The sequence below is a fragment of the Hippichthys cyanospilos genome, chromosome 8 (genome assembly GCF_059441005.1).
Source record: "Hippichthys cyanospilos isolate Australia breed blue-spotted pipefish chromosome 8, RoL_Hcya_1.0, whole genome shotgun sequence".
Lineage (NCBI taxonomy): Eukaryota > Metazoa > Chordata > Actinopteri > Syngnathiformes > Syngnathidae > Hippichthys > Hippichthys cyanospilos.
Window position 1 is genome coordinate 1,341,097 of NC_142376.1, and position 12,601 is coordinate 1,353,697.

Sequence of the window (12,601 nt, forward strand, 5' to 3'; positions counted from 1 at the left end):
GTGTGTGTGCGTGTGTGTGTGCGTGTGTGCCGCCGACTACCAAAGCCATGTTGCGGAAGTTCACATAGACAAGATAACACACGCAAAAATGTCATGATATCTCCGCCTTTCAGATTTGAAGGCGCTGGTAGCTAGCTGCGGATGCTAATGGCTAGCTTAGCATCGTGTAGCAAGGATACACGCTTTATATCGGTGGCCCACAGAAAGTATCAAGTATTGTTTTCATTTTTTCCCCGTCGTAAAAAAAAAATTCACCAAATGTTTTTCTTTGTAACGGCAACAGATATTAGCTCCAAATCTCGGTTGTTGGCCTCCTTGACGGCCGTTATCACGATCACGTATTCATGGTGGCGCTTTGGTCAGCAGGATCGGGATGGCAGCACTTTTACTTTCTACGATTATCTCTGTGACCTTGTCCCTTCCCCCCGCCCGCCGAGGTAAAAGGACAGTCAGCAGGAGTGGTGCAGAGCAGGGAGGAGGGGAAAAAAAAAAAAAAAAAAAGGTCACGTGACTCCTCCAGGAGGGGTTATTAACAGATATAGAGGTGCAATGATTCGTCGATAACTGATCGATGACCAAATTATTAGGTACGTCCTTTTGTTAGATGATTAATCAACAATGGATCGTTTACTAATTTAATCAGCAATTATTTTTGGTAATTCATCAATCATCCTTAATTGAGCACCAAGTGAATTAGTAGCTATATTTGGCTGTTGCTTAATCAATAACTAATGAATTACCTAATCAACAACTGACAATTATCTGTCATGTTTGGGTTAACAATAAATTATTAACTCGTTAATGATGAATCAATTACCGAAGTAATCATCGATTATAATGTGATCGTCGGTTTATCGAATGCGAATCAACGACCGAACCAATCGCTAATTGGTTATTAAATAGGATTGCCAAATTACTCAATTATTTTATTCTATTAATCATCAATTAATTCATTATTCAATCGCTCAGTAAGGCCATACCAAATTAAGCGGTAATTATTTTTACTTATCAGCGGCTATAGAAAATGGTTGGATCAGCATATTAGCATATGCTTAGCAATTAGCTATTAGCAATTACCATTAATTGCTTAGCCAATAATCAGGAATTTAGAATAGATAATGAATCGATTTGGTAATCATTTAATCGGTAAAGGACCATACCCTGTCGAAATGTTCATTCCGAATTTCAGTCTCGCGACTGGAAATATTCACCGATTTATTTCGACTTGCCACATGGCCGATCGCATCGATGGAGCCATGGAGTCCGGCCGCCGCATGTACACATGAAATTGTGGCGAGCGCGGACGGTGACATTTGCGCCCGGTCGTGGGGTCCGGACCCGCTAATTCTCCATTGATCAGCCATGCGCCGTGAGTGGCGTGGCCTTAAATGATGACAATTGATTAGTTTGAGGCCCGTGGCCCACTCAGGACACACCATGTGTTTGTGCTCACACAGGTACACACACACACACACACACGCATCATCACATTTACATCATATCAGTGGATATTAAGGAAAAAAAAAAAGGGCTGCAAAAAATATATATTTCAATCATCGATTATTTTTTTCTTTCAGTTTCAGATTAACCTGTATACACACTGTAAAAAGTAAATGTTTGTTGAAAGTTTATTTTATATTGCTTTTGGAAACCATTTATAGTCAAAAATGTGTTAGGTACTGACTCTGATGCACTTTCAATATTTTTTCAGTTTCAAACTAACCTGTAACACGTACCGTGAATGTAAACATTACTTGAAAGTTGTTTTACAGTATCTTCCTTTTTGCTTTTGGATACCATTGTTTTAAATAAGTATTGATATTGTTTCATTTCAGGCAGTTTGATGCACTTTGTTTTTTTTTTTAAGTTTCAGACTATCATGTAACCTGTATACGTACTATAAAAAGTGAACACTTGTTGAAAGTTGAATCATATTGCTTTTTGCTTTTGGATCCCATTTGACGAATACTCATACAGTTTTGATTTTTCTTGTGATCACCGTGGGAAATATTAATTGATGACCACAACTTTATTGCGCTTCATTTTCCTAACTATCTTTTAACGAATGAAAACGGGAAATGCAAAAAAAAAAAAAAAGAAAACCTCGGCTCCAAATATCGGTCAGCGGCCTGCTTGAGTATCAATAATTGGTCCGGGCCCTGATAAAAACCTTCTCGGTGTATTTTTAGCAACGGTTAAACAAATGAGTCTCGCTACAGCAACTGACAGAGATCTGGCAAACACACACTTGCACGCTCACGCACACGCACACACACACGCAGGGTTAAATGCAGACTTCGAGCGCCCCCCGCTGGCGCAGGGGCGACACGCGAGCGGACGCAGGTGCGTTATTTCCATAAAGATGAAGCACGGCGATGGCTTTTTTTTTTTTTTTTTGCGAGGGTCGCGCTGCGCGATTGCACACTTGACGCGGGGCAGTTTACATGCGAGCAAATGTTTTCCCACACACAGTGCAAAGGCCAGGTGAGGCGAGGCTCTCGCAAACGCGCGCGCACGTGCACGCCGCCTATGAAAGGGGTGCAATTAGAGCATCCCACTCCAATTAAGCAGCTCTCTAAACAAATCCGCATTAGGCTCTCCATTGTGCCTGTGCTCCAAAACAGCCACTTGGGAAAACAGCATAAAAGCTTAGAAAGTGTTTCTTCTCCAGCGAGTGTGTGTGTGTGTGTGTGTGTGTGTGTGCGTGTGCGTGTACCGGCACAAACTCTGCGCTGTTGTGCTGATTGTAACGCTGATGGGAAGGCTTCAGTGGCAATCACCGCTGGCTGCTGGAGAGGGCAACAGGAGGCAGCAAAGATGAAAAAAGGAAAATGACAAGCTGCCCGATTCCAACGCTAAATAAAAAGCATGCGCTTATTGCTCTTTTAACCCCTGGGCGTCGGCCCGGCCTTACCGTCACCCAATTTGGCCTGACGTAATATCGTCAAATAGAAAGGTATGTAGATGTATCTATTATTTTTTTAATAAGCCCCCTTTATGTCCAAAAATTGGAAAAATGCGAAAATAGCAAAATGTCATACTTGAGAGTATTATGACTTTTGAAGACTTTTGCATCATGGGAGTCCAGGCTAAGCCAATTATTGAAGAGATGGAAAGGCTTGCAAATGTCATAAATTGGCCGCTAAAGCCACTCGGTGGTTTTGGGGTGTCAACACAAAAACCTCTCTTGCGCCCCATTCGCGAGTTGCCGTTGAAAGGGTTGAAGTAAAAATCGAGAGAAATGCGTGATGAAAAATCTGGTTTTCGTTATGTCCAAAATTGACAATATTTTTCATTTTCAATGACAGTAAATGAACCTGACATGGGCTAACTTTGACACTTATAAGGTGTACCTCTGGACTTCCTGTTTGCAAGCATTTAGAAGTGACAGCAGCGTGGCCTATTGAAAGTCGGCATGTTTTGACAATCCGTGCAATATTTTAGCCGCCTAGAGTTTTTTGTATGCTTTTCCTTTGATATTACACATCAAAAACATTAAAAAGCCCGATTGGGGTCAAAATTTCTCCCGGGGGTCCAAACTATGCAATATTTTATCCTCCTAGTGTTTTTTATATGCTTTAAAAGGCGATGATTGAACGCTACGATGGTCCGGTAGCTGAACGGCTAGCTAGTAGCGGCTAAAGTGTTTATGCTGCGTATGCGGGCTGAGCAAATTGCTGACATTTTCTTTACATTTTCCACGCGATCAAAAAGGTTTGCTGCGTCGGCCATTATTGCGGGCATGAAAATATCACGAGCCATAGAAAAAAAACGAACACAGAATTGATGCTTCATACATAAATTACGAATAGCTTTTTTTCGACTTTATCCGTTGTAAGATTTATTTACCCGGGAGCAAAAATGATCAACTCTTTCATTCCCACTTGAATGATGACAGAATATTTGTGAAGCCTGTGTGTGTGTGCGTGTTATTTCATCCTGAGCGGTCAAACACAAAAGGTGTGTGGCGCCACGGCCCGCTGCGGGCAGATGGAGACAGAATGAGCAAGACGAGGGGAAGTCCCCGTTACGCACGCGTTGCGTGAACAGGTGTGCGTGTTTAATGGTTATTCGATAATAATAACAATTTCCTGCAACGTCCTCCCGAGCCGACTACATTAAGAGCGGCCCGATTAAAAGCTCTCACTCCGTTTTGCGGCTTGCGTAGCCGCGATCCAAATGAGTCCCGGCAGGCCGAGCGCTAGCGCTAGTTAGCGATTAGCGGGCCCTCTCGGGGGGCCGCTTGAAAATCAGTTAGCCATCCTCCCTCGGAGGGCCAACAGAACCTGACTAATAAACGGTAGCGTGAGAAGCCCACCTTGAAGATACCGGAGGAAACATGTTAGCGTAGCACTAGCTAGCGACGGACGATGGAATAGTTAGGTTTTGGTAACGTCATGGATGCTATACTCCTGATTTTATAAAGAACAGAAAAGGCTTGCAACTAACATTTTTTTTCCAGGTGAAAGAAGAGACATAATGCATGCTTCACTTTCTTTCGACAGGTTGCGTTGACTTTGTTTTGACACGATTTCGTTCCGTTCAAGTTTTGGCAGGTGTTCCCAGTTCCTTTTTTATGCCTTAAGGGTTCTAAGCTTTCGTCGTAATAAAAATAAAACAATTAAATTCAACTTTAAAAAAGGAAAACATTATCCAAACCCGAAAAGTTGTTAAACATTGTGGGCTGCATAGCTTTATTATAATGTATATCCTTGTTTTGGAAAACAATTTTTTTTAAACTAAGGACAAAAAAAAAGAAGATTGAGCAGCCCTGAAAACTAGTTTTATAAAAATGCTTAAAGATATCCCAGTTATGAGTTTTGTATTTTTATGGATGCCATTATTTTGTCTTTTTGCATAAATGAATAATCAGCTCAAAACATCAACTATACGTCTCGCAATCCTAAAAAAAACAAAGCATAATTGGTTTATTTTTGACGCAAGCGTATTTATCCTTTTGGCGTAGCATTAATACCCCTCGCGCTGAAAAGAGGAACTAGCATTTCTGAAGACGTAGTCCACGCACATCAAGTACTTTGTATAATTAGAAGGCAACAGGAAGGCGACGAAGCGGGGGTAACGTCGGGCTTGGCGAAAAATCCAATAATTGTATCCGTCCAGAGGGAGGGCCAGCTTTGCTTTTAAAAGAAGCGGGAAGGACCTGTTATTATTACTCTTGCTTTTCTCTTCCACCTAATTCCACGGTGAGTGGCTTTTGGAAGAAAAGGAAGGAGACATGCTTGCTGTTAAAGTATGTCCTTGTAATTAGCTGAGTATTAGCGCCGCTCACAATACAGGAGGGAAGCCCCCCCCTCCCCCCTCCCCTTTATCACGCTACTCATTTCCTGACCTTACTCCCTGTTGCTTGCTGGTAATAGTACACACACACACACACACACACACACACACACACAAGGCATGTATCCTATCAAGTCTAATAGGGATAGTGGGGGGGGCCCCGTGGGCAAAGCTACGCCCAAAAGCTCACCTTCAATCCCCATTGTGCTCCAAGCTGCATGCTGGTTTACTGTTTTTCAAGTGTGTGCGTGCGTGTCTGCTTTTTGACACACGGCGGGGACCAAATACCGGTTTTGACTACCTTTCTGAACTTGCGGGGATCGTTTTCGGTGGACGGCGCAAGTTGGGATCGCTTTTCGAGGGTCGAGACTTGCTTTTGGAGGATGGGTTGGAATTGGCTTTCGCTTGAGGTCAGGGCTAAGCAAATCTGTTGTGATGGTTAAGGTTAGGAAATGCATGATGTCGCAGGGATGACCCCTCTTCGATGTTTGACGCACCATGGGGACCCAATCCCGGGTTTGACTACGGGATGTCCGTTTTGGAGAAGCCCACGAGTTCAGAGGGTCTTTTCGAGGGTCAAAAGTTGCTTTTGGAGCCTAGCTTTGAATTCAGCTTGAGGTTCGGGTTAGGCGATCTGTCGTGACGCTCGAGGCTAGGAAACGCACGATGTCAAAGGGACGCCCCCACTGCGATAGAAAAACCGGCGCGAGAGCGTGCGCGTGCGGTTTCATACGGCGTTAACATCGGCGAGCGCACGAGGACGACGCCGCGGCGACAGGCGAGTCCTTGCCCCCTCGTCGTTTTGGCCTCCGGTGAGGACGGCGCGCGGGAGAAAATCAATTACTTTCAATTAAGTCAACGGGCCCGAGTCTTTGTCAATGTGCCCTCCGGCCGCCACGCCGCACTCCAGAATCGCACTTCAAGTGCACAATGCCGCGCCGGCGGATGTGTGCGTGCCTGCGTTTTAGTCCTGAATGACACGCTATTCCTTTTGAAAGCTCTTAGCAGGTGCCGCAGTCATCTCGGTCAAGCTTGCAGCGGTTACACTTAGGTTGAGTTAAGATGAGCGATTGGGGAAATACAATCTTGCTTTGTTCATGGCTGGAGTTATGCAACAATAAAATATGCTATTCTGATATCCCACAGAAAATTCAAATCGAATATCAAGTCTTCATATAGCATATATATGAGAGAGAGAGAGAGAGATAGAATATATGTATACACACACATTAAAAATGACAAAATATAGTATCGTAAGTACCACTTAAATATACTACACACGTATATAATTAAATAGCATAAATGAATAGGAAAATTGACATTTTATTGATCTTTGGAGCAATGTGACTTGGGCTAGTTACGACCATATTCCCTAGCGACGGTAGACTAGCCTTGCCTACTTCCGATTTCTTTGGTTAGGGTTATCTCCAGCTTGGTTTCCATATTAATCATCTTCTTACTTCTCCCTTTAACAACCAGTTCGAGTTGGAATTAAGCATTGAAATGCACAATAAATATGACATGGTAAGCACTTACGTGATACCGAGTCTTTAACATATTCGCATCTTAGTGACGCCGACCAATTGCAGACCAGCATCTTAGTGACGCCGACCAATAGCAGAGCAGCATCTTAATGCGACCCGCAGTCATATGCACGCAAATTGACCGCCAAGTTTGAATTTTGTAATTGTAGTTGATGCCCTGAGGCGAGAAATATCGAGAGGACGAAAACAATTTGTGTTCCACTTTGTAAAGTGAAAAAAATGTTAGCTAGGGACGCCATAACTGGGCTTCCACGATATATAGCATATATATTTTTTGCCAGGTAAAAACAAAAAATGTTTGATAATCAACAGCATTTGCAAACGGCAAACTGCTTCCCTCTCTCGAACCTGAATGAGATTTTGCCAAATTGCGCCTGCTTTACTAAAAAGTGATCAGTAGGAACAGCGACTGTGTGCGCACAGTCATGGAGGTCAGCCTAAATTAGCGCTGCTAGCTTTGAGAATACTCCATGCAAGTAAAAACACTAGCAAAATCAGTGATACAAAAATTGTCTAGGGTGGCGAAAAAAGTGGCTAGAGTCTTGAAGGGATGCAGCTCCGCCCCTGAACCATCCAATAAACAATGAATTCAAGACAAATTCGTATCCGCTCTAGTAAACGGGTGTCAAACATTGAAAAAAGAATGTGAGAACAAAAAAGAATGCGAGGACTGAAATGAACGTTAGACACAAAACAACTCAACAAGAAGCTTTTTTTTTTTAATCAGCGTTTGTTGTGTTCTTGCAAAACGGGGATTTTTCTTCCATTGTATCAATAGAAAACCAGCAGCACACAAGGCCCTTTTTTTTTGAGCGAGAACGTGTTATAAACAGCGCGACGGGGGAGCGCAAACCTTGTCATTGACACAACTGTCTGAGTGTGTCATTGCATGTGTGCGTGCGCCTGCCAGCTCCCCGTCATGTGCCATTATCTAACGAGGTATAATTAGCACTGCTCCACCATGAGTCGACATAATTATGCAAACTGGGTTCTGCTCAACGTGACGGGTGGAGGGACACCTGATACATCACATTAAGCGCAATATGGAGAAAAAAATAGGAAACAACACAGCTGCCCGGCACCACAGACGTCAGAGTTCATTATATTAGGTACACCTGATCTGGGGGCGACAAGGTGTTGAGGGGCGCAGCCTCATGCAAGTGAGTGTGTGTATATATATATATATATATATATATATATTTTTTTTTTTTCTTAATGGCCGATACTGGTTCGATAACCAATAATTAAAGCCAATATCCATTCTCAGTAAAAGGGAAAATCTGTCAAAATACCAAATATCGGCACCAATACTGATCAACATTGCCATGTGATAATCGCCAAAAGCCAAATATTGGCAAAGATATTTGTCAAAACGTCAAAAAAAATCGGCGCAGGTAATCAAGCTGCGTTTGGCATCAAAGCTGGCTAACTTCAAAACCTCCCGTCCCTCAAACAAGCCAATCCAAAATATTGGATGACAGATCAGGTCTGCGAGAGACAACAAAGACAAAGACGGCTGGTTGGACATAGCAGCTGTGGCAAGGATTAGGATGCTTCCACACGGAAAAACAAAACTCAATGAGTCTAATTGCATCAATGGCTTCCATTGACCGATTTCAACACGGTAACGTTCACGCGTGAGCTCTTTGACTGGGGTCACCTCAAAGCCAAAAACCTTGCAAAGTCAACAAGAGCTCATAGCCTCAAACCTTTGCGCAAAAACACACCCGTGTATTCTTAGTGGTCCCAACCCTCGGGGCCAGACCACTGTTTGGCAAAAACCCTGATCCCGTTCAGGAAACAAGCACACCTACCATTCCTCTCTTGAAAAACACCCGGGACAAAGCCCCCCCTCCCTCCCCTTGAAGGTAGGTCGCAAGGTCACAGGTCAAAAAGTTCAATGTGATCATCGCAGTGGAAAAACAAAATCCAACTCCTCTCACATAATGAGCTCTAAGGGCAACTACACTCATGGACGTCTCCATGACTGAACCTTTCTTAGAATATGGCTAAATGACTAATAATTTCCCAAAAATGAGTGCGTGAGAGCGAGCTAATGCATCTTAGGGTCCCACATTTGCAACGAGCGATTTAGAGGAAGTTATCATGACTAATCTACGCAGGAAAAGGTCTCGGGGCCGGCAATCGCAACGTAGAGTAAAAGCAATTAAGGGTGTATGTACTCTATGTGGTCCACACAAAGTACCTCCAAAGGTCTTGGCCTCGTCTCTCAACCTCCAAAAGTCTTTGTTTTGCCCTGATCTCATCTCCCAAACGACTGTCTATCTTGAGTCCATCTCAACATCCAAAAGTCTAGGTCTTGGCTCTATCTCGACTGCTGAGGGTCTTGGTCCTGTGTCCTTCTCAACCGGGTCCAAGATCCTGGTGTTGTCACACTCTCAACTTCCAATGGTCCTGCTCTTGACTTCCAAAGGTCTCGGTCTTGTCTCAGTCTCGACTTCCAAAGATCCTGGTCTTGTCTTGGACTCGACTTCCAACGGGTGAGGTCTTGTACCCATCTCAACCTCCAAAACCCTTGGTCCTGTATCTGTCTCGATACTGTTTAGTCGCGATAAAATCTTGGTCTGGTCTTCATCTGGAGCGCCAAAGGTCCTCGACTTGTCTTGGTCTCAACTTCCAAACATCGGCGTCTTGTCTCCATCTCAGCCTCCAAAAGTCTCGGTCTCGTATCGGTCTCAATACGCTCTAGTCGAGCTGAAGCCTTGGTCTGGTCTCCATTTCAACCTCCAAAAGTATTGGTCATGTCCCGCTCCTGACCTCCAATCCTCCTGATCTTGTCCCTGTCGCGATAATGTATTTGGCAGGTCTCTGTATTATCTTGTTTGTCCTTGTTTGGTATGATCTTGACTAAAACACTTTATTATTATTTCCATTTGTAACATTCTGGAAGATTGTGCCGTTCATTGGTATTCCTCCCACGATGAGGGACAGAACCTTTGTCGGAGAGGGTTCACTTAAGAGTCCGGTGTGATCTGTTGACAATATCACGACCGCCTACCCGCAATCCTTCATACTTCTAATACAGTAGTGTTACTTACAGTACATGCAGACACCTGAAGGTGGATCCTTCAAGCGCGAGAAAAAACCGCGGTATCGCATACCCTCAGATGAAAACGATCACGCACCAAAGCTGGGACAAGTCATGTATGTAAAGAGTCAAACAATGGGATATAGTTGTAACTAAAGAGGAAGCGAGCTCCTTGAGGAAGATGATGTTACACTCTCCATTGCCTTTGATTGCCTTCCTTGTCCGCGCTCCACGCACGGAAAAGAAACCATTGACTCCGGCCCATTGTCAGCTAAGACGCGGCATATTGTTCACATACACGCTCGGCGGTGGCGCAAACACAAAAGCGCAGAGGAGAGAGAAAGAGAGGGACCGGGTCACGTCGACAGGGGGTAGCAATTTAAAGCCGAGTCTGCGTTTTAGGGCTAGCGGGCTAATCCGGCCAGGCTTTTTAGCCAGCTATTGAACAGGACAAGGACCCCTCAGGATCCAGGCTTGTCCACACCTCAGGGGTGAGGGATTAGCGAGATAGCGAGGGGAAGGTGGCGAAGGTACACCGCACCAGATGCATTGGCGGATGTGTGACACTCTCCGGCGGGGGCGGGGGAGGTAGCATGTCATTCTGAGGGGTGCGCATCAGTTGGTATGTGTGTACTTAGAAGGGTTCATCTCCCATTTCCAGCAGAAACACAAGCATACCCCAGGGCTGTGACAGGGTCACCTCTGGTCCTTTCAGAGCCTCCTCTCAACCAGCCCTAATTGATCTCACGCATTGCTAGTCCCAAACATGGGATGGAGAGCAGGGGAGGGGTCGCTCATTGTCTGAGGAACAAGATCTCCTCCGTGCGCATGCACACATGAGCAGTTAGGTGTGAGGACCGTCCTTAACATGGTGCATTAGCTTCATCTTAATCTAGGACCGCTTTCACCCAGCGGACACTTGGTTCCACACGGCCCGGCGGATGTTTGACACGGCTTTCTTTGATGGTTTGAGACAGATAGGATCCCGCAGAGGACAGTTTCTTCAAAACGGTCAGCAGACACTGCAGCCCTCGCCTTTCAAGTTTATGGAGAAGGCAAAAAATAAAAGCTTGGCGAGTCGTGGTTATCCATCTGTGAGCTGACGAAGATGATTCAAGTACCGAGTCTGTACTTCCTGTTACCAAAAGGTCACAATCTGAGGATGGATCTTTTCGGGACGGAGACTTTATTGCCACCCACTGCCAGTCCATCCAAAAATGGATCCTTGACATCCACAGCCGTTAACGGCAGCGAATGAGATCAATGTGGTTTTTGGAAGGCCTGGTTATTACACTTTTTTTTCTCATGGTAAAACTTGAAAATCGGATTTCCTGACACTATTTTTCATCCACATTGATCAAAATGTCGTCAGTTCAACTTCAAACGCCAAAAAAGTTTTAAAACTAGGCTCAGCGATTTCAAATTAGGCCTCATTCGGGTGAGTTCCTGAGAATGAGTTTAACGAAGTAAGGGTCAATGCCGTTTGCCCGAAATGAGCCTTTTTTTGCGTGTCCTGTTACGATAGATCCTATTCATTCACCTTGGTCTCCATCAAAATTGGTGTCCTGGCTGCGTACAGGGTTTTGGAGCGGAAGATTTCGGTGCTCGAGATTTAAAGTGCTCTCCTTCAGATGTGTTGTCAAGAAATGTTTTCTCTCGACCGATCTGTCAATGACCTGACCGTAACGATGCGTCCATGCAGAGGTCAAGAGAGACAGGCGGATCTCCTCTGGCATGCCCCCCCGCCCCCTCCCCCTCCCTCGCCCTACCCTCCACTGCTCAATAGATGCTCTAATGTCCGGCTGCGCTAATCCACCGGTCGAGTCGGGGAACTCACTTACCCATCTGGCCAAGCACGACTCCAGCTGAGAGGAAGCACAAACGCAGGGAGAGACGTAAACCGGGACAATACTCTAAGAAGTGCCGTCAACTCCAATGAAGCATCACCATCCTTGTCTTTGAATTGGATGCAATTGTTTCCTGGGTGGAATTTCTGCTCACAAGCGAGGACTGCTGCGTCGGGCCGCCGTCGCTCGCACGGGAGTAGTGGCCCGGAGTCCTGGCCTTCACCCTTGACCCAGACTCCCGCAGTGCCATCTGGCCGGTTAACGCTAACCTATAATCTTTGACATGGTATGGCTTTCAAGCATGGCTGGGCACAGAAGGAGGCACTTGATGAATGGATGGGCAAGTAAGGCCAGTCTGTCCAGAGAACTTGCGCTTCAATGTGAATAGAAGTTAGTGGAGTGTAGAATTTCGAGTTAACCCTTCAAACTAGTCTGGATTTTTGACACATGCAATTTGGATCCAATTTCCACTGGAGGATTTTTTTTTTCTCCCAGCACAATTATTGTCTAAAGCACAGGACCCCATTTTTTTTTTTTAGCACCGGTCAACGCTTGAGATTTTTACTGTGGACCGGTACTTTCCACAAATGATTTGTATTCTTCATTTCTGATTGAAAACTTTGAGCGACTAATGTAATCAAGAGGTATTTTTTCCACATTCTTCAGACAGTACGCTACAGAAATTATCTGTCATTTCTGATTCAAAGGTTTGATTGACTTATCTGACTGTTTTGTTGACATTCCCTTTAGCGCAGCTCCATCTAGTGGATGCATTATGTAACGACAGCCACTACTGTAGCTTCTATTCTATGTGCCTCATAATAATCTTCAGCGTCTTACAGTGCGGAAAATATAGCACTGTG

General features: G+C 44.7%; 1 protein-coding gene across 2 annotated transcripts in view; it reads right to left on the reverse strand.

Annotated features, from left to right (window-relative positions):
• camkmt (calmodulin-lysine N-methyltransferase) overlaps positions 1 to 12,601 on the reverse strand; it is a 114,099-nt gene that overhangs the window by 100,102 nt on the left and 1,396 nt on the right. The gene's annotated exons all lie outside the window — the stretch shown is intronic.